The sequence below is a fragment of the Manis javanica genome, chromosome 16 (assembly GCF_040802235.1).
Source record: "Manis javanica isolate MJ-LG chromosome 16, MJ_LKY, whole genome shotgun sequence".
Lineage (NCBI taxonomy): Eukaryota > Metazoa > Chordata > Mammalia > Pholidota > Manidae > Manis > Manis javanica.
In genome coordinates this window covers 10042542-10064504 of record NC_133171.1, presented here as the reverse complement: position 1 = coordinate 10064504, position 21963 = coordinate 10042542, and the positions used below count along the sequence as shown (strand labels likewise).

The 21963-nt window shown below is 46.7% G+C and overlaps 1 long non-coding RNA gene across 2 annotated transcripts; it reads right to left on the bottom strand.

Annotated features, from left to right (window-relative positions):
• Positions 1 to 1281: 1281 nt before the first annotated feature.
• LOC140846808 (uncharacterized) lies at positions 1282 to 17052 on the bottom strand. Of its 2 annotated transcripts, none has more exons than XR_012126243.1 (4): positions 16595 to 17046; positions 7833 to 7975; positions 6541 to 6674; positions 1282 to 3639 (listed from the first exon to the last, which is right to left on the bottom strand). It is a non-coding gene; the product is annotated as an uncharacterized lncRNA (long non-coding RNA). The 2 variants fall into 2 exon arrangements; XR_012126244.1 differs by lacking the exons at positions 1282 to 3639; positions 6541 to 6674; positions 7833 to 7975 and adding exons at positions 14596 to 14917; positions 15039 to 15140; positions 15797 to 15922 and having other exon boundaries at positions 16595 to 17052.
• Positions 17053 to 21963: the final 4911 nt, after the last annotated feature.

Here is a 21963-nt window from a genome sequence, read left to right as displayed (position 1 = left end):
TGGCAGTTTCTTACAAAACGAGACATATTCTTACCATATGATCCAGCAACATACTCCTTGGTATTTGTCAAAAGAAGTTGAAAACTATGACCACACAAAAACCTGCACATAAATGTTTATAAAGTCTTCATTATAATTGCCAAAACAACCAAAATGTCTTTCAACAGGTGAATGGATTTAAAAAAGGGTACATCTATAAAATGGAATATTATTCAGCACTGAAAAGAATGAGCTCTCAAGCCATGAAAAGACATGGAGGAAACTTAAATGCATATGACAAAGTGAAAGAAGCCAAGCTGCAAAACTGCTTACTGTGTGTTTCCAAATCTATAACATTCTGGCAAAGGCAAAACTATGGAGACACTAAAAAGAACAGTGGTTGTCAGGAGTTGGGGGGAAGGAGGGAAGAATGGGCAGAGCACAGAGGAGTTTTAGGTAGTGAAACTATTCTGTATGATACGATAATGGTCAATGCACATCATTATACATTTATCCAAACCCTTCGAATGTGTAACACCAAAAGTGAACCCTAATGTAAACTATGGACTTTGAGTGTTAAAGATACATCAGCATAGGTTCATCCATTGTGACAAATGTCCCACTCTAGCAAAGGACACTGATAATAGGGGAAGAAGCTATGCATGTGTGGGAGCTGGAGGCATATGGGAACTCTGTACTTGCTGTTCAATTTGCTGTGAATATTCAACTACTATAAAAAAATTAAGTCTATAAAAAAACAAACAAATCTTCCAATGGATTCCTAGCACTCTTAAAATCAAACCCGCTGCCCTGCCCTTGGCCTTTAGGGCCCTACATGATGTAGTCCTTGAACTGATTTCCTATCCTCTATTCCTTCACTCCCTGCCTCCAGTCACTCTAGCCTTATAGCTTTTCCAGGAGAATCTGCTCAACTCAGGGCCAGATGAGGCCATGGCTCACCCCCTCACTTCATTCACCAATCTGCTGACATGTCAAGTCCTGAAGAGAGATTTCCTGGACATCACCTCATTTAAACAGCATCTCCTGCTAAAGCTCTTTCTGCTTCTCTTGTTTTATTCTCCCTTACAGCTCTTCTCACGGACTCAATCCGTATGTGTGATATACACACACATGCTTGTGTGTGTGTGTGTGTGTGTGTTTCAGTCAATATCCTCACTAGATTATAAACTTCATGAGAAAAGAGGTATTTTCTCTTTTATTCCCCACTGTATCACCACTTATTGAATGATTAAATCAATGAATGGATGGATAAATGACTGAATATAGCAATATGAATAGATCTTACAAACATTGAGTTTAATAAAAATTAAGAAACATAATGGAAATTGTAGCACAATACTATTTATGTAAATTATGGACATAAGCCTCAAGGAAATTCAGTGGGGGAAAGGAATCTTCAACTAATGGTGCTAAACAACTGTATGGAAAGAAAAGTGAACACTCCATACTACACATAAAAATAAAGATGGGTCATAGCTTTAAACATAAAAAGCTTAAAATATGAATCTTCTAAAAGAAAATACAGGAGAAAATCTTCATAAACTTAGATGAATATAGGCAAAGATTTCTTAGGTAATACCAAAAAAGTACCAATTGTGGATAAAGTGAAGTTTCTTATAGCCAGGACTCTCACCTGGCCCTGGTTGGCTAGCTCACTACACACGTGTGGGCAATACATTGCTACTTACTCTATATAAAGAGCTCTGCCCAGTCCTCTGGGCGACACAGTGGCACAGCTGCAAGGCTGCAGGAGAGCAGAGCAGAGGACAGAGGCCCAGACGACGGCTGTGCGGGATGGCTGTGCGGGACACCTATGAGGACAGAGGGGCCCAGAGGCAGAGACTGGCTTGCTGCATGCAGACTTGCTCTGAGTGGATGGGATTTTAGTGATTGACTTGCCACCATGGAAATAAAGTTGGGTATAACCCTTTTAACCCCAAGAACGTTCTACTGTCATTTCTTTGGTCACATTGAATCCATAGTGAACTTGCCGGGGGCTGAAACCCATTGGCAAGACAGCAACACACAACCATAAAACAAAACAAAACAAAAAATCCTGATACAATAATAAACTTCATTAAAATAAAAAACATCTGCTTATCAAAAGACTCTATTAAGAAAATTAAAAGGCAAGCTATATACAAGGAGAAAACATCTACAGTACATAAACCTAAAATGTGTACAGAACTCTAAAACCCAACAATAAAAGTATAAACAACGCAGTTTCTTAAGTGATCAAGGGATCTAGACTCTTTATAAAAGAAGACATATAAATGGCCAATAAGCACATGAAAAGGTACACAATATTGTAAGTCATCAGGGAAATGCCAATTAAAACTGCAGTGAGATATGCTCACACACCCACCCAGAATAGAACATTCATACATCACAACTTAATATCCAATGGCACAAACAACTTGGAAAGCAATTTCCCAGTTTCTTAGGAAGTTAATGAACATACACTTCCCCAATGACAGCAATTTCACTCCTGGGTATTTATCGAGAAGAAATGAAAACATATGTCCACATAGAGACTTGTGCACATATGTTCATAGCAGCTTTATTCATAATAGTCAAAAAGTAGAGCCAACGCAAATGTTCATCAGCTGATGAATGGGAAAAGTATATATGCACTCAGATGATGGAAAACTGCTCAGTGACACAAAGGAGTAAGTTCCATGGATGATTCTTAAAAACATTGTGTTGCTTGAAGGAAGCCAGACCTAAAAGACCATATACTGTATGACCCCACTTTAAGAACAGGGCAAATGAATATGGCATGTAGAAATCTCAATAGCAGTTGCCTTGAAGAGGCTGGGGATTGACCAGAAAGTGGCATGAAGGAACTTTCTGGGGAGATGAAAATGTTCTATGTCTTCATCAGGGTGGTTACTGATACATACATGCATCAAGAATGCATCAAACACTACAGTTTAGATCCATGTATTTAATGAAAGGAAGTTAGAGCTACAAAAACATCTACATATAGAATAATCCTGTGTGTTTTCAGGGATCATTTCTCATCCAAGGACATATATTAAGCACCTTAGAACAGATTCTTTCTGGGGAAGGGGAGGATAGGGTGAAGGCACATAAAATATATGATAAAAATAATAAAATAAAACAAATACCAGGTGTGCATTTTGTAGCACAGACAACCTTTCAATTAGGATTCAAGAGAGGAAACCCCTGGTAGCATTTTATTGGAAGACCTGTTAAGGCAGGAGCCTCTGTGATTTCACAAACCAGGACTCCTGCAGGCCCCAGGTGAGCCCTTCATTACGGGGAGGGGCCTCCCGGAGGCCTCTGCCTGACTCACTACGGGTGCCTGGGCGCGAATGGTAAACACTCCGGCGCAGGGATTGCTGCGGCAGAACTCATCATGCTGAGCCACCACCTGCTCTCGCTGTCCCTGGCTCTCTCGCAGGCCTGTGGCTCCCTGTGCTGGGCAGCCGCACGTGTCCTCTGTTCTGCATGCTCTGGGCTCCCTTTCTGGAACCAGGACGTAGCTTCTGTCGCTCCTGCTTTGGCTGAGTTCAGCTGATAGTCATTTAGTGAGCTCCTTCCTCATGGCAGCCTGGGCTAGGTGCTGGGCCAGGGTACCAGCGAGATGGAGTCGTGGCCCGGCCCTCAAGGGGTCTTGAGTGGAAAACAAAAGAGAGAATCTCAAAATGAGGCAGAAAGTGCTAAGAGAGCCCCTGGGGCCTGGAGTCAGGCACTGGGCTCTGGGAAGACCTCTCAGAGCTGAAATCTCAGCTGAATCCCGAAGTCCATGGACTTTATTCCTCATACAGTGACACTCTCAGCTTGGCTGCTCTTCCTCACTAGACATTCCCAAAAGTCAGTGTGCTTCTGGAAGCACCCCTCTTCTGGCTGCCAGCACTACACATCCACTAGGAAGACTTCTGTGATAGGGGAGAATGTGGTCCCCAAGACACACCAGACCTTACGTCAAGCAGACCTCACAGGAGCTACCATGGGCTCCAGGACCGGAAGCACAGAGTTCGTGTCACAGCCCCACCTCTTCCTAGCTGGGCAACCTGTGACAGTTTACTTAATGTCCCTTAGCATCAGCTTGCCCATCTCTAAAGTGGGCTCCCTAACACCCTCCTCAGAAGATGGTCATGAGGATTAAGGAGGTTGTGTTTTTACCACTCAAAGCCCCGAGGGTGGCATATGATGTGTAGTGAGTGAAACAGGAGTTTTCAAATTGGGCTTTGCAGAAACCTTCAGCAGCAGCCGGAGTTGGCCTGCTCGCTGCCAATCATGGGGTCTTTACGAGGGGAAGCAGGGCTCCGCATCTTTGTGAAAGTGGTGTTCCCATCTTTTAAGCATCTGTGGAGATGTTACATATGAATCCAATTTCTCTTTTTATTCTACCTATAAATTACATTCTTATCATCATCCTGTAGAAGTAAATGTATTCCCAAACATAATCACAGATGACCAGGAATCAAAAAGCATAAGTACTGTCACCTATGGATAGGGACTTCATTACATTTTTTTTTTACAATGACCCAGATACTTGGAGAGAAAAGAGGGAGAGAGAGGAAGGAGGAGGAGAAAGAGGAAGAGGAAGATGGGGAAAGGGAAGGGGGAGAGGCAGAGAGTGGCAGCACCCGCTGCTGGCTGCCGGCAGGACAGCTCCATCACAAAGACTTCTGTGATAGGGAGATTATATCTCCCAAGGTTCTATCTCAGTTACTTCCTACCTTCATACTTATTTATATCAGCCCCATTTAGCATAGTTCAATTGAAATGCTTCCTGAAACCCAGGTTCTATGATTCCAATGGATAAAAACACTCTACTATTCTAGCTAGGTTAGTCCCAGAAAATCAGTTCACTGAAAGTCAATTCATCTAAGAATCATTTCCTTAATGACCCGTTTGTTAAATTTCCCAACTTATAAAATACATGTTCCTTTCACCTATTTAAGGAGCTCACAGTGATTCACTACAGGTGCACTGGCAGCCCCTGGGGCCCCAGGGAGTCGGTGCTCCTGGGGTCCAGGCCCCCAATTCTTCTCTGCTTCTCCTCTCCTTTCTGGGCAATTCTGTCTCCTCCTCTGTCAGGCTACATTTCTAACGATCCCAAAATGTAAGTTTAAAATGACAGTAACCACTTATTATCTCAACACAGGTCCTGGGGTCAGGAACTCAGGGTGGATTATCTAGGTGATTCTGGCTTAGGGTCTCTGACAAGTTAGTCAAGATAACTTGTCACCTCAGGCCTGGAGCTGGAGCAGCTATTCCCTGAATGCGGCTGACCGTCAACTTTTTGATTATCAAGCTTCTCAGACACCCCCTTGCCTGCTCCCCAGCCTCTCCTTGCTCAGGGATGGGCAGCCTGGCAGTGTCCTGTGCTGCGTTCCCTCTCCACCTCCCAATGGGGCCCCCGCCCCAAGCCCGTGGCCTCTTGCCTGGCCCCCTCCTCCAAGTCACCACAGCAGGGCGCTGAGGCTGCAAACTGACATTCCTTGAAATTAGAATAAGTCAATTAAAACCCCTTGGAAATTGCCAAATCTAAGGCAGAGATTTCAAATCTATTGCTAGAAACTTCATGAAAAGCTAAAACTTGTTTTTGGTAATTCACTGAATTCAGTAGAATTGGGGACAGGGTCCTTAAAATGCTACAATATTGGCAAAACAGAAAATGGCTTTACAAAGGATTAGAAAGAAACGAGGAGCCCCTGGACATTTCCCATGCAGAGCGCTGAAATCACGAGGACTATGTTACTATGTTAAAACTTGCTGGTCATCATCCAAAAGACTGTTCTTAAAATGAGCTTGTTGCGTAGGTAATCTGGGCCGTGGTCATTCCAGGAATCTATCCTTCCAGAAGCTGGCTTCCAGCGAATCGCCTGCCGCAGGGTTCTCCCTTTCTGGCTGTGCAATCTGTGTCATCTTCCACGTGTTTTCTGGTTTAGCACCTTGAGCACATGGCCTTTCCAGCCAGGGCTTCAGTGTCTGATGCCTGACGGAGCCCGTCCTGCCACCCCCATCCCCCCACCCTACAAATGAGCTGCAGCCCTCAGACCAAGCTGTTTGCTTTCTGAAGTGCTTCTTGCTTAAAGCAGTCTTGCTTCAATGGGCTCCACTGATTGTATCAACACAGCTTAATTCTCAAAGCAACCCTATTACATAGGCATTGTCTTTCTTCACACACATGTCAGAGGCTGTGTGACTTGTCACACAAGGTTACACGAGAAGTGGATGAGGAACGTTCAAACCTTGGTCAACTGAACAAGACAGAACCTGGCCAGCTGGATATCCCTTTCACAAGTGGGAGAATTGCTTCCTCCTCAGCCTTAGCTCCCCACCCTGTATTTCAGGCTCTGGATTCTGAAGCTGGAGCTCCAGGGAGGGGCTGGGACTTGTAATGAGAACCAAGGCTGGCTCAGGAGGGGCAGGATTGCCTCTGAGGGGACACCACTTCCCTCACACCTGCCTGTGTGCACTGTGACTGCTAGTCCCCAGCTGTCACCTGCCACCCGGAAGTGGTGACTAGTGCACAGTGGCCCCTCGGAACCGCCCACTCACCAGTGAGCCACAGCAGCACGTGCCCCCACCTGCTGCGGAGGGCTCTGCACTGGGCCAGCAGGGCTGACTTGCCAGCGGGGGTTTCTCTTCTGACATGCAGATGCGCATGGCTGATTAATCACGGCAGCTGCTCTCTGGAGAGGAAAGAGAATAAATCATTTTAAAGGAACTTTCAAGCCACCAGAGAGACAAAAGGAATGACATCCTGCACAATCGCCTCTTTCCCCCTCTCTCTCTTCTATGTCTCTGTTCCTCTTTTCACCTGCTTTAATCCCCTTCTCCCTCTGTCTATGTCTTTCCATGTTACTGTCTCTCTGTGCCTCTGTCTCTGTTTCTTTTGTGTCTCTGTCTTGTCTAGGTTTTCCTTTGAAGTCAGGGACCAGCCTGACTCTCCCATTGTCTGGCACTGGGGGCCACCAACAGGCAGTAGCCGAGGAACGGAGACCTCACAGGTTGTCAGCAACCTGCACAGTGTGGTTCTTAGGAGTCACACCTGCCTCACCCAATAGAATTGGGTGACATCCTTAGATTCTGTGCCACTGCCACACTGGCCCCTTGGGGAGGGAAGCGGGTGACAGCAGAGATCATCTGGAGCCAAGAGAGGGGAGGGAGAGGCTGAGAGGCTGGAGGAACCCATCAGCTGGCGTCCTATTTTGCAGAAAAGCACTAGAGTGGGCTGTGCTTTTGCCTCAGGCTTGGCTGCCCTGTTGAATGTGACAGGGCTCCATTAACGTCACCACCAGGAAGCGTGGATTGCCACGGCCGGTCGTCACATTGAGAAATGGGCAGGGGAATCCAGGGAGCCCATGAGGACCTGTGGGGCAGCCGTGTGCACTGGGAGGTCGTTGGCTCCGTGCTCCTTGTGCTCGGGGGTCTACAGAGTGAGGCCAGGGTGGCAGCCCTGTGGGAGCCCTTCAGAAACACCAAGTGTGGTGCAGGAGCAGAAGAGGCCAATTGGATCAAGCTACCACCCACGCCTCAATGACAAATCACGAGCACCCAATTTTTCTTAAAAATACGTCATTAAAGATTATGTTTGCTATTCATGATGCCTTATTTTTCCCTCAAAATACAACTGTGTGCTCTCTAATACCCTGACAGTGTATTTTCAGTCTTGGTAAATATTTTGAATAAGGCAGTCATCAAATTTCCGCTCGGAAGGTTATTTCTGGCATACATCGCATGCTTCCATGAAGATAGCTCATTTCTTCCTGAAGAGGCTCTGGCTCTTTTTCATTTCTGCTTTTCTTTTCTTTTCTTTAAAGGGGAAAGAACTAGATAGCTCATTATACCCATTTCTGCACATTTAGGAGGGGTCTTCCTCTGGGCATTTCCATTTCAGAGTGATGTAGTTGGTGGTAATGGCTGAACCGGGCTGACCAAGAGCAGAGGGAGATGGGGTGCTAGAAGAAACCTCAGCAGATGAGCAAGAGACCTGTAGAGGAGGAAATGGAGTGAACAGACATTTCTTTCAAACCCAGTGACCTGGGACCCCTTCTGGGGCTGATGCTGGCCCGAGGCAGAACCTTGGAGCAGCGCATGTTGTCTCCAGGGTCTTGCTCTCCTCCCCTCTTCTTGCTTTATTTATTGACAGGCCTTACTTTATGTGTTCCTGAAGGATTATTGAATATCTTTGTTTACATGTAGGGCTTTTAATAAGGTTATTTTAAAAGTTATTTCACTGGTCTTTATGTTGTGCTCGGCTGTAAGGTGCCTCTCCTTAAGGGCTGTTCATACTGAACCACAGGGCTGCTTGCTGTAGCCATCCCACAAGTGAATCTCCAGTAAGAGCAACAGGCAGAGAAAGAAGAGGGAAAAGTCTTTGCCCTGCTCAGTGGCACGAGCACATCTGTATTCTTGGATGACAGAGGCCCATGCATCAGTCCAGGCACTGGCATTGAACTCAGTCCTCCCATCTGATGAGTCCATTGATTAGAGAAAGTTAATTTAATTCGACTAGACTTGACATCAATGCCATTGACGTGGTAACAGAATATGCCACTACGAGCAGCACGGTGAGAATGAATGAAGCCGACACTCAGAAGCTGTCTAGGGAAAAAGAGAAAGCTCATACACGCCAAGATAAGAGGCATAATTTAATAGGTGCCCTAGGAATAGCTCAGAGGGTCCAGGATGCTGAGGAAAGACAGATGATAAAAAGGTTTTAAGGAAGAAGCAGCTTTTGCCTTGAGGGCTGCATAGCATTTCAGCGGACACAGAACCAGGTGAAAGCTGATCTTGAATGGCAGCCTAAGGAATTTGACTCTATCTAATAGGTTAAGAGAAGGAATGCCACATATGCTGCTCCTGTGCCATGGCTCATCCCTCTCATGCATCTACCCTGCCACACAAACCCAGAAAAATACCAGCAGTGATGGTGGCGTTTCCCCCTGGTCTGAGTATGGCCTCCGAATCCGTCTGCTTCTCAGCATACAAACACAAAATTACCAAGTGTCCTGTGGCAGCTAATGGAGGTACTTGCTCAGATTGACGCCCTCCGCAGCCATACCTTTGGGTCCCTCCTGCTGTTCACACCTGGCCTCGCTCCTCTGGCTGCTCCTGGCCAATGGCAGGGCTACTAGAGCCCTCGGGGGACTCCTCTTCTGGGCACCTTTGGCCAAAGGACCCCATCAATCAGGCTGAGACTTGCTGAGGGCCGCTCTGAGGCGTGAGGGTCCTTTTGCCTGACCCTCCCTCCTCCCCCTTCACACTTGTCACACCTGCATTGTGGTCTGAATGCCTCCCTCTTTCCACCACCTTATCCTTCACAGGTATTTCTCTCCAAAAATCTCCTACGTCTTAAATTAAATCGTGGCATCTGCTTCTGGGGGAATTTGACACATGCCATTCTCAATTGATTGAGTTGCATTTAAGATGAAAATTTTTTGACACTTCTTGAAAATGGGAATCCACTGACAGTGTGGAGGCAGGGGGATGACGTGGTTAGCCCTATCGTGTAGTAATGCATGCAGAATGCATTCCACCAGAGTCAGGAAGGCAAATCAGGGGGCTGTGGTAGTGGTTCAGGTGGCAAGGGCTTGGACCAGCACAGTGGTAGTGGGAACTGAAACTGTCGCATTTACCTGAACTGACTGTGCTTGTCACCTGGGTCTCTGCTGTCAGCATGGAGAACAATGATGGGCTTAGAGGAAAGAGCACCGATGTAGAATTCAGGAAGCCTGGGCTCGGCCCCACCGCTAATTTGCCAGGCACTCAGAGATGACTGCCTGCCACCCTCTGACCTGGCTTATGACACTTGCAGATGGACACTATGGGTGTGAGGACCTGATCCTGAAATTCTACTCCAGTGTCACAGGCTCCCCACCTTTTTAAACTTGTGGTAAAAACAGACATAACATAAACTCGATCGTTATAACCATTTCTAAGTGTACCGTTCAGTACTGTTAAGTAAGTTCACGTTGTGTGTGGCCATCATCACCACCCATCTTCAGAACTCTTTTCTTCTTGCAAAGTTGAAACTCTGTATACATTAAACACTAACTCCTATTTCCCATCCCCCTAGTCCCTGGTAACCCCCATGCTACTTTCTGTTTCTAAGAAGTTGGCCACTCTGGGAACCTCATATGAGTAGACTCATTCAGTATTTGCCTGTTTGCATCTGGTTTAGTTCACCTAAAATAATGTTCATCCATGTTGTGCCATGTGTCAGAATTTCCTTCATTTTCAGGGCTGAATAGTATTCCATTGCATGGATGGACCACATTTTGTTTATCTGTTCATCCACCAAGGGACACTTGGGTTGCTTCCACCTTTTGGCTTTTGTGAATAATACTGCTATGAACATGGGGTAGAAATATCTGTGTGTCCCTGTTTTCAGTTCATTTGGGTATTACATGATATTATAATTTATAATAAGAAATATATATTTGATCTTTGTCTCTGTTCTTGGCACAGTGCTCCTAAAGCTCTTGGAATTTCCAAAGAGATAGGAACAACAAAGGCGTCTCTTGTTGTGTTAATCAGGCAAGTTTTGGAAAGCCCCTAGGTAACCAAAGGGTGAGGGCTGGTTGGGCGGCAAGGGTGTGGGGGCGGGAGGCCATGTGATCAGAGAGCTGGAACTTTTAGTTCCCTCCCCTCCCCTCTGGGATGAGGAGAAGAGCTTTAGGTTGAGTTCAATCACCAATGGCCAATTATTTAATCAGTAACTCTTTTGAAATGAAGCCTCAATAAAAACCCAAAAGGAGAGGGTTTAAAGAGCTTCAAAGGACATGGGTTGATGAACACAGTAGAGATTCAAGTAGTGTGGCATGTCTAGAGAGAGTGCGGAAGCTCTGAGCTCTTTCCCATATCTTTCCCTGTTTCTCTTCCACCTGGTTGTTCCTGAGTTACATCTCTTCATGATCTAGTAAATGTAAAGAAGTAAAATGTACCTCTGAGTTCTGTGAGCCACTCTAGCAAATTAACTGAACCCATGGAAGAGGTCATGGGAATCTCTGATCTATAGCAAGTCAGAAGCACAGGTGACAACCCGGATCTGCAGCTGGCATCTGAAATGTTGGGGGGCAGTCTTGTAGGACCGGGCCCTTAACCTGTGGGATCTGATGCTATCTCCAGGTAGACAGTGTCAGAATTTTGTTAACTGCTTGGTATGGTGGAAAAAGCACACATCATAACTGGTGTCAGAATCCTAATACCCCCAGATGGAATTGCAGGAGCTTGCTGTTTTAAAGGCAGTGCTTTCCCAAACTTTCCAACAGAGTACCCACAACCACCATCAGGAGTGACCTCATATACTAGACACTGCCCAGGATTGGCCAACACATTTCACTCCCTTTTAAAAACTCACACAAATTTGGCATTCTGTACCACATTGTATCCTTGTTTAACATAAAAATTATGTTTTAAAGTGCATTCCAGTGTAAGGAAAATTTTTCTCTGCTGAGCCCAGGAAAGTCCCTGTTCCTCTTTATCCTGTGGCTTCCCAGGCTCTGCCATGACTGCGGCCCCCAGGCACACAGAGCTAGCTGTCATTAAGATCCTTCTAGAACTAACACTTTGCGGCTTAAAGCAGCACCCTTCCAGGGGCATCTTCATGCTGAGCAAAGGTGAAGTCAGAGAAGGACTCTGGATAGGAGCCGAAAGGAGTGAGTCACTAGAGGTGGGAATTTCAGGCACTCGCATGTCTGTGATGGAGATTGGAAATGGGAGGGGAACCCTTCTAGAGCTAAAATGTCATGGAGGCCCAGCCCCTGGTGGGTCTGGAACAAGAGGAGCATTATATTAAGAGAGGCTGAGCCCTCCCTGGGCATGTTTCCAGCTTCTGCAGCTCTGCGGAGCTCTAGCTGAGTATCCTGGCTATGACTCATCCATATATTACCATAGCAGAGAAGTCATCAGCTCTGTTACATGATTCCATGGAGAATTAGTGAAGAATCTCAGTGTGGAGTCCATGTCGTATTTTACATTGTTGGAATATATGGATTTTCTTTTGGGGCTGTTTTTGGGCAGAGGGGAGGTGTGTTATAAAGGAGCTGTCATGGGTCACCAGAGCCTCGTGTTGACTCTGTAGCAGAGATACTGGGAGAGCACCCTGAGGAGATACTGTAACTACACAGGTAGGTGTTGGGAGCAAACCTGTGGGCCTTTAGGCAGACTCGGTCACAAAAGCCTTAAGACAACAGCAACGTTTGAGTAAAGTCTTTCCTGTAAAGTCAGCAACAATGAATCCATCCACGCGTTAGAAACAAGTTTTCCCCTATTACCAAGAAACGCATTTAGTGAACTCCTAGGATAGAGCTAGTGGTTAGGTTACCTCGCAACATGTGCTTTTCTAGGTTAGAGCTAGTGGTTAGGCTACCTCGCAACATGTGCTTTTCCTGTCCTTTGTTAATCAAGAAACACCCTCTGCCCCAGGGGAAAGTCCCTCCCTTAAAACCTCCCTCCCAAGGGCCCCTACCCCCAAAATGGCGAACTCCCCACTTCTCTTCCGGGTCCTCCGTTCCCGCCGGCACCAACCAAGACCCAATCACCCCTCTACACCTCCCCGCCGGCGCCACCTAAGGTCCAATTATCTCCTGACCCACTCCTTACTTGCTAACCTGTATAAATTGAGCCTGCAAACAATAAACTGTGCCAGCTTGATCAGACATCCTGTCTTGCTGGTCGTTCTTTGTGTCCCTTGCCTCTCTCTCTTTTTTTTTTTTCAATTCTCTCCTCCAGGTCGTCGACCCCCGTTGATAGTCCTGCAGGTCGGGACAGGTAGGCAACTCTAGGTTTTACCCAAGGGAACAGAAGCAAGAAGAGGCTATTGGAAATCCTTCCAAATCAAGTTGGCCAGTACAGCAGCTGCCACTTCCCATCAGCTGAGCCTCTGACCAGAGCTGGCTGTGGACTGGTTTGCATTTCACCACTTTTGATTTCTTCTGACAGCCTGTGTTGGCAGTGGGAACAAGTAGGGGAGAGGCAGAAAAGAAAGTGAAGGGAGTGACAGGAAAGAAAGGCTTGGGGAGTCTCCCATCGGAGTAAGTGGTCCTTGGATGGGTGAACTTCACTTTATTGTGGACTCCCTTGAGGGAGAAGAATGGACCTGAAAGTCAAAGTAACATTAATACCAATTCCATGTCCCATTACTTTCATCCTCATAGGACGTGAGGAAGATGCTAAAGGTCAACACTCACAGTATTTGTACATAAGTATATTCATGCTGGAGATATCCCTCCCAACTTCCCTTTCGGGAAAGAAGGATTTATTCCCCCAGCTGTTGCAAGTGTCACCAGCAGACAGTCTCCAGCTGCCAGCTTTCTTCCAGAAATGCCACAGGGGAGGAGAGCTGCTCGGCCCAAGGTCATGGTTCCTTCCTGAGCCAGCTGCATACCCAACATGATGCAGAAGGTAACTTGCAAGAGGCAGAGACAGGGAAGACAGATCGGAAATGGCCTTAGATTCATGAACAGCGGTCTAGTAGTAGCTGTGACATGAGTGGTCTGAGCCACAGACCTTGGGCACACCATGCGTGGAAGCAGGAGAGGCACTCAAGATAGAAGTTGACGACCTCAGGCCTGCTGAGAACATCCCTGGTGAAGTCAGGACAGGGTGGTGCTCTAGGCATGCCATCCTCCCCCAGTGCCCCAGTGACAGGTGAGGCCTGGAACATGTCCTTGGCCCCAGGGAAGGTGGAGGACCTGAACTAACATAAGGAGAATGAAGCAATTCTCCATGAAGAACTCTGCAAGGAAATAAGAAATGACACAACTGACTTGACCCAGAGACAAAGTCTCACTAGAGAGATGTAGGGATCAGAGTACAGTGTGTCAAACCTTATTTGAAGCCATCCTGACCAAGTTCCCTGGACTCCTTGTCTGGTTTCCGAGGTCAGAGAGTATGACACAAAACTTTCTCTAGCTGTGTGATACTTGGGGAGGCCTCTACGAGAGTGTACCCCAAAGTGGAGGAGCCAATCTTCCAGCTCTGATACTGAGGCCAGCTCAAATGCCCTCAGATGTCCAGGTGTCCTCAGGGAGACCCCATCCCCAGGCCTGTAGCTGCCACGCTGGGAGGACGGCTGTGATGCAGGAGGTACTGTGTGCAAGAGCTGCTGAGCTGGGACCCGCTGCATCAGAATCACTGAATGCTTGCTTGTTTGTCATTGTTTTATTTTCTCTAACTTCAAAATCACATGGCTCTGTTCAGTGTCAGTCTTGCCACCCTGACCAGATTGCAAAGTCCTTGATGTTGGGGATTAGGTGTGGATTTTATTCTAGACCTATATTCTCTTTAACCCTATAGTCCCATGCCCATGGGCACTATGTAATACTGATTAATTATGGGTATAGTTCCATTGCTATTCTTAATAATGAAGGCTGTCTTTGTGGTAATATTAATAATGACCAAGAAATTCAGAGATGTGCAAAGAAACTGTTTCTTCCAAAGACTAAATTATCATGGCACTATTACATATCAAACGCAGTAATGGTGATGGGCCTAGGCTGGGTGAGGGAATGATGACATGGGTGGGTAAGACCCCCGCTGTGAGCTCATAGCCTGATGGGAAGACAGACACAAATCAATAGGTCTTATGCAATCGGTAGGAGCTACAGAAGGCTGGGACCAGAGTACTTGGATGGCACAGGAGAGGGAATGACTCAGTTTATTTGTAAGTGCTAAGAAAGGCTTCGGAGAGGAGTGGTAATCGCACTGGATCCTAAAGGCTGAGTAGGTGTTTGCCAGCTGTCTCAGTCCATTTGGGCTGCTATAATAAATGCCACAGATTGGATGGCCTAAACAGTAGACATTTATTTCTAGAGGCCAGGAAGTCCCAGATCAAGGTGCAAGTTGATTCAGTTCTTGGAGAAGCAGGTCTTCCTGGCTAGCGGCCAGCTGCCTCCTTGCTGTGTGCTCACGTGGCCTTCCCCGCTTCCTGTGCGTGGAGGAAGAGCAAGGCCTCTCTGTCCTCTCCCTGTAAGGCCACTAATCCCCTCATGAGCACCTCCCCACCCCATGACTTCATATGACCCTAATCACCCCCCGAGAGGCCTCACCTTCAAATAGCATCATACTGGGGTTAAGGCTTCAACACTGCAATTTGGGGTTGGGACATGTTCAGCCCATAATTCCAGGTGACAAAAGGGTGTTGGGGGAGGCTGCCCAAGAAAAGGAGAGAAGAATTCTACAGAGGCAGTGAGGCAGGGAAACAGTGGCCCTTCCCAGAATGCGCTGGAGTGCGGGGCTTGGGGGCACATGGCCAGTCATGGGTAATACAGCAGCTCAGCCCAGATACCAAGGCCGTTGAACACTATCCTCAGGAGTCTAGACTACCCTGGAGGCATTAGAGAGCCCTCTAGGGTTTTGTCATATTTTCCATTTCAATTATAAAAACACGATGGCTTTATTAAATAGAAAAATATCAGTTACTGGCTTTTGCACACCCCACCCATATTCCAAGATGCCATTTTCTAGAGATGGCATATCTGACTGTTGACTTAGAGGTGAAACCAGTTCGTTGCCCTTAAAAAATATATGGAATATGAAATTTCCTTTCTGAGAATGAAAGAGGTCATTTTTCCTTTTTCATGTTTATGCAGAGCCTCTCATTTAACTGTGTGTGTTTTCTGAATTTTCCAGGCCTCATATTTGTGGAATAAGAACAGTTTCACAAGAATAGAAAGAAAACAGTCTTTTCTTTGCTCAGCTTCTACATGTGTGGAGTTGGGGCAAGAACCCAGGGTCCTTAGATCTTACCCAGGCAGCTTGCAAGCCCCCAGGGGGGACCTCACGTGCTGGGCAGCCCTGTCCTTACCTGCTTTTGCTGACTGCCCCAATCGCTGTGTAAGATGCCTGCTCCCCAGCATTCAGCTCTGCCACCCAGGCTGCCTGTTATCATCCGGGCATCTGCAGAGGTCTGCATGCTGACCACCACCTAGATCTTAGAGTACGTCTGGGTGGTGAAGATTTGCAATTGGTGCCCCCAGTACTAGAAAGGGATGTGGCCAGGGACAGGAAATAGGGTTGCTGGTAGTGGGAGCAATTTGTGACCAGAAACAGTAAACCTCCAGTGCCACCGTGGTTTTCTCTGGCACAACTGTGGATAAGCAAATGCAGAGAAAAGCAAACAGATTGGTTGGGGTTTGAGGTGGTGGGGTGAGCCAGCAGGACGGGTGCGGGGGCTGAGGGCGTGGGTTCACAGCACTGTGTTGAAAGGCCCCATCAAAGGCCCCAGGTGTGAGAGAAAGAAAGGGAAGGAAGCCAGGAGGGTGGCTGGAAGGAAGACACCCGAGAGGGTGTGAGCCCTGAGTTGAAGGACTGGCTCAGTGAGATGGAGGGCGGGGAGGTGGATGAGAGGCCTGGGGTCAGAGGTTTTGTTTGTCCTGGTTTAGATGCCTCACATCAGAGAGGAGAATCTCACAGATGAAGGAATGAGGTTTTCAAGTGAAAAGTCTGCAGGTCAAAATATACTTTTTCTTCCTGGAGAAGTATTTGCTCTTTGAGGGGTGCCAGGAAAAGGTACACCCAGCCTCTGGGCTTTGGCTGAGCACTGGCTCCTCTGAGGCCATCTCTAAGTCTGTTTGGAATCCACATGGAGAAACCAATGCCTTACCTGTCATGCTGTTACTGAAAAGCAACCCTTTTCCTGACGTCCCAACCTGGGTACATCTGGTTGGAGTTCCAGCTCTGGTGCAGGCCAACAGCCAGCGTCGGGCCTCTGCAGCTGGGCCAGCAGCCGGCAGGGTTGCTTGCAGCCTTTCTGGTCTCCCAGCCCCTTTAGGTAGGCAGGGCCCCTGGAAAAGGCAGCCCTCTGGGGACCTGCCGTGGTTGCTCAGGCAGAGAGCCCAAAGCCCGGGAGAGGCCTCTGGGAGGAGGAAGTCAGGTCATGGTATTTCACTCCATTTCACGTAGCTCTGCTAATGCTGAGTCACCCTGGATGCAGAGGGAGGTGACTGAAAGCACGCTGCTGCCTGGCGCGGGGACAGTGGGGCTGCATTGCATCCCCACGTACCTTAGTCACAAGGGCCGCTTGATCACCCCAGGGAGGTGAGCAAAGAGCATGTTCCTTCCCTGCCCCGCCCCCAACCTGTCCTGAGAAACGGGGGACCCATAAGGACAGGTTGGGAGTGGGGTGGGAAAGGAACATGCTCATGATGCCGGGGTTCTTGTTCATTCACAAAGTTGAAGAATGAGCTTCACAAACACTCCAGGTAGGAGAGCAAGGTCAGAGGCTTTTATTTAGAGATAAAGTGAGAGGACAGAGCTCCCGGCTCACGCCAGGAGGGGACAAGAGAGCCCATAGTGGTGTGTTGTCTAGAGGTTTTATAGGCAATTGAGGATTTTTTGAGAACATCAAAAAAAAGGCATAGGGGTGTGGACTTGTACCACCTGCCCTGCCTTCAAGGTGGGCTGGTTCGTAGTCTGATTGCCAGGGCTGACAGCAGAGTCACAGGTTATGCTGATACCCTTGCAGAACACTCAAACATTCCAGGCCAAGTTGCTCCTGGCCTTTTGACCTTTAACTGATCTCACTGAAGATGTCTATATTCTTAGTCTGGGATCTTTCCCTAGAGAATTAGTGTGACCTTGACTTTGCATAATGCTTAGCACAGTTTCAATAGGGACTTCTTTGCCCATTGTTACATTGCTCTGACTGTAAATATTCCGCCCTGCTTTTCCCCCCCACAAGACCCTCACCCTACTCTGACTACACCCACGGTCCCTGTCTCACTTATGCTCAGACCTCACCCTCTCAAAGGAAACTTCAGCTTTTCCATGCTCTTCCTATTATTCTCTAATATCCCAGTTTTCCCGTAAGATGACTTTGCAGTTGATCAGTCTTGAATATTAATGGACTCTTGTTGCTACAGAAGAGATTCAGCCCTTGGCCTGGCCTGGCATTTCAGGGCTTATGTTGTTGGGCCTAATCACAAAAGCATCATGTGCTGGGAATAGCCTTGGTCAGACACAGGGAACTCTCCAGGCTGTAACCATTTGGTTCATTCCCGGGACAATCATTTGCTGCTCTCCCGGTGAGCCATCTCCTCCAGCCAGGTCACCTGTCCCACCCCTCCTTCCCTTCACTTCCGGAGTCCCTGAGCCTTTGCAGACCACCAGGTCTCAGGTTCACTGGAAAAAGATGTCTGAGTGCTGTTGCGTAGTAGGGACCTATCAGTGTCGGCCCCACTGCCTTTTGCTCACACCCTCTTAGGATCCATTATATCTGTATAATTATACTGTTATATAATTATAATATACATAATTATTTTATTATACTTGTGTGCTGACTTCCCAAGTGCATTGATTATATATTTTTCACTCATACTTTGAAAGAATTTTGATGGAAGGTCTATTATGCTCTGCACATTGTGCTAAGCACTAGGGATTCACAGAGAAAAGATACTGTCCCTAAAGGGAAACTTTGTCTTCTCCTTCTTTATAAAGTTACCATAAATATTTTTTAAGAGACAGAGTAAAAATAAGCAAAATATTTCTCCACATAGTGATATGCTAATAGGTGCCAAATAAATATTTGTTGAGTCCTTAGCTTTGATGTTTCAGATGAAAGGTGTGAAATGCCTTCATGATTTTCTACTATTTTATTTCTGAGCTTAACAGATTACAGGTGTGACCAAATAGGAAAATCTGAACCTTCAAACAGAAACGCTAGGAAGTAACTGCTAATGGTCTCGAAGGGTGTGCCCCAGGCTTACTTTAAAAGGCATCAACTCAGATGGGTGCTCTGTGTGTGTGTGTGTGTGTGTGTGTGTGTGTGTGTGTGTGTGTGTGTGTGTGTGTGTGTGTCCTGTGGGCTACAAGAGAAGCTGGGTAGAGAATGCTCTAATAACCCTTACAAAGTGAAAAATACATCAGAAATGAATTGACTACAATCTGAGATTCTAATTTAAGTCAATGGGGAAGTAGGATTCAGTTTACAAAAATTTGAATTACATGCAAAATTTAAGGCACAAAGCCCTCACCTAAGTTAGGCAGGTCTCCTAACGCCCTAGGCCGATCGGAGCGGAGGCTCACACCCGCTGAGGGAGCTCTGAGCTGAGTATGGGAACTCTTTGACCCACTCTTTCTGAATAAATGTCAGACACTAATACATTTCTAGGCTTTAAAAGGGTCCAACTTCTCTCTACAAAAAACCTGAGTGGCCCAAGAATACTCTTGTCCCATTTTTCTTCAGCCCCCCCATTTGTTTCTGTGGCCCTGGTGGAGTCCTGCGCTTCTCTGTCATTTCTCTGTAGATTCCTGTGGTACTTCACTGAAGGGCAGCAGCCCTACTGACAAGCCACACTTGCTTCGCCGGCTTATTGAATAACCTGGTCTCTGCTGGGCAGAATTTGTGAGCCTGGATTGTGGATCTACTCCATGTGTCTCATAGTGGCTACTTGCTTCCACATCCTTTGGTCCATATTTATGGTCCTTTTTTTTCATTATCTCCATCCCCCAGGCCAGGCTGCTTTTTGGTGAGCAATGAGAGCTTGCTACCATTGTTTCTATGCTCCTAGATAACACTAGGTGCCTAGATGACACTTCCTGTAATCCTGCATTCTGGTCTTTCACCAGATGCCGGATGCTGTATGTCACCTGCAGCTGTCCTTGCGACAGTAATAGCAGGAACACCACTTTACATTTCTGCAGAAGCTTCCGACATGCAAAGGGTTGTCATGTGCATCATCTCACTTAGCTGTATATCCGGCCACGTGTGTCCCTGTCTAATCTCTCAGTGGCACCTACTGCTTGCAGGATGAAGTTCAGGCTCCTCCCCACAGCCTTCAAGGCTTTACTAATTGTGGCCACCAGCTCTCTCACAAGCCTCCCATGTCTTGTCTAACATGTCATGCTCCAGCAACAGCAAGCTCCTTGTGGTCTGCAGCACATCGTCCCCCATCCTGAATGTCACCTTCGTATACTGGCTTTGGTTGCCCCGCCTGTCTGCCTAGTTTTGCCTTCCCACCCCACCACCCCAGCCACAGCCGGCCCCTCCAAGGCAGTGCAAGGCCCTTTTCCCAGAGCTCAGAATGTCCTGTGCGTATACTTTCGACAACAGGTACTACTGTGAGTGTCTGGTTCCTTTAGTTTAGTAAAATGCACATAAAATTTACCATCTTAGCCATTTTGAAGTGTACAGCTCAGTGGCATTAAGTCCATTCACTATGTCATACAGCTGCCACCACCATCCATCTCCAGGATTTCTTCATCTTCCTGAGCTGAAACTGTACCCATTTGTACTAGTCTTCTCGGGCCGCTATAACAAAGTACCATGGGTAGTTTAAATAATGGATATCTGTGTTCTCACAGTCTGGAGGTGCTGGAAGTCCAAGATCAAAGTGCTGCCCAAGTTCGTGTCTGCTGAGGACTCTTTCTTGGCTCGTGTCCTCACATGGCCTTCTTTGTGTTCCTGTGTAGACAGGTACCATGTCTGATGTCTCTTCCTCTTTTTAAAAGGACACCAGTCCTATGGGATTAGGATGCCCCCTTATGACCCCGTGGAACACTAATCACTTCCCTAAAGGTCCTGTCTCTAAATATAGTCACATTCAGAGTTAGTGCTTCAACATAGGAATTTGGTGAGGGGAGGGAGGAAAATTTAATTCATAATACCATTAAACACTAGCTTCCCAACGCCTGCCTGCAGCCATTTTACTTTCTGTCTCTAAGACTCTCCTATAGGACTTCACATAAATAGAATCATACAATAGTTGTCTTTTGGGTGTCTGGCTTATTTCAATGAACATAATGTCCTCGAGGCTGATCCATGTGGTAGCCTGTGTCTGTATTTCCTTCCTTTGTAAGGCTGAGTAATATTTCATTGTATGTATATGCCACATTTTGTTTATCCCTCATCCATCAATGAAATCATTGTGTTTTACATATGTCTGCATTTGTCTCTTCTGTGAGGCTTGACCCTTGCAGATAATTCTCTGCATCCATTTAACAACACAGTTGTTAAAGGTTGAATGAATGTATGAATGAATCAGTCCATCAACATACCAATCACCACCTCTGCCTTCAAAGTTAGGCAGGATCCTCTGTTACTACTTCCATTTTACAGACTAATAACACTGACTTGGAGAGGTAAAGGGATTTCTCATTATACGCGATTGCCTTTCTTATCTGACTTGTAGTTACACTGAATAAAAATCATCCTGCTTTGTGCAGACATCATGCCCCATTTTAGGCATCAGTCATGGACTTTCATTTCTGTGATGGTAACTAAACTTTCAGAGAAAGAGATGGGGCAGCTCTTGGAATGATGCAAAGGCAAAGCCAGGACACTCTGGGCCTGCAGATGAGCAAACTCTCAAAACCCTAAACCCAACATGGCTCAAGATCCTAAAACAGTGGTTCTCAGGCAAGGGTGCCTTTGTCCTGCAGAGGGAGTTTAGAAATGTCTGCATAGAGTTTTGCTTGTCATGACCATGGGGGATGTGCTACTGGCATTAGTGGCTGGCGGTAAGGGCCTCTGCTGAGCACACTAAAAGGGGTGGGACAGACCCCTATCTCAGCAAAGAATTATTTGGCCCAAATGCAGAGCTTGAAAAGCCCTGTCCAAAAAGGAGTCATCAGGCACTCAGTAGTCTCAGCAAGAGGGAAGCAAACAGAGGGAAGAAGGTGCCTCTCGAGGAGAAGTGGAGAGGGACCAAGGAGGTTGATGACAGCAGGCAAGAGGTCCCAGGAGGCACCGAGTGACTTACTAATAGGTTGGGCCTCATGGCGTGGTGAGTTCTAAAGCCCTGGAGCTTTTTGTAGGCAAATATGAACCCAATGGGTTGGTACCTCCTCCAGCTCTTCTGATACTCTGCATGGGTTGCCTTCAGGGACAAAATATAAAAATGACATATACACATGCCCAAATATGGGCACGTGTATGCAAAAAAATAGGGAAAAAAGCATCTATGTTCATAAATACATATATATATGCTAATGTATGTAGACATAGCCCAGGGAAGTTTGAAATAATACAGAGTT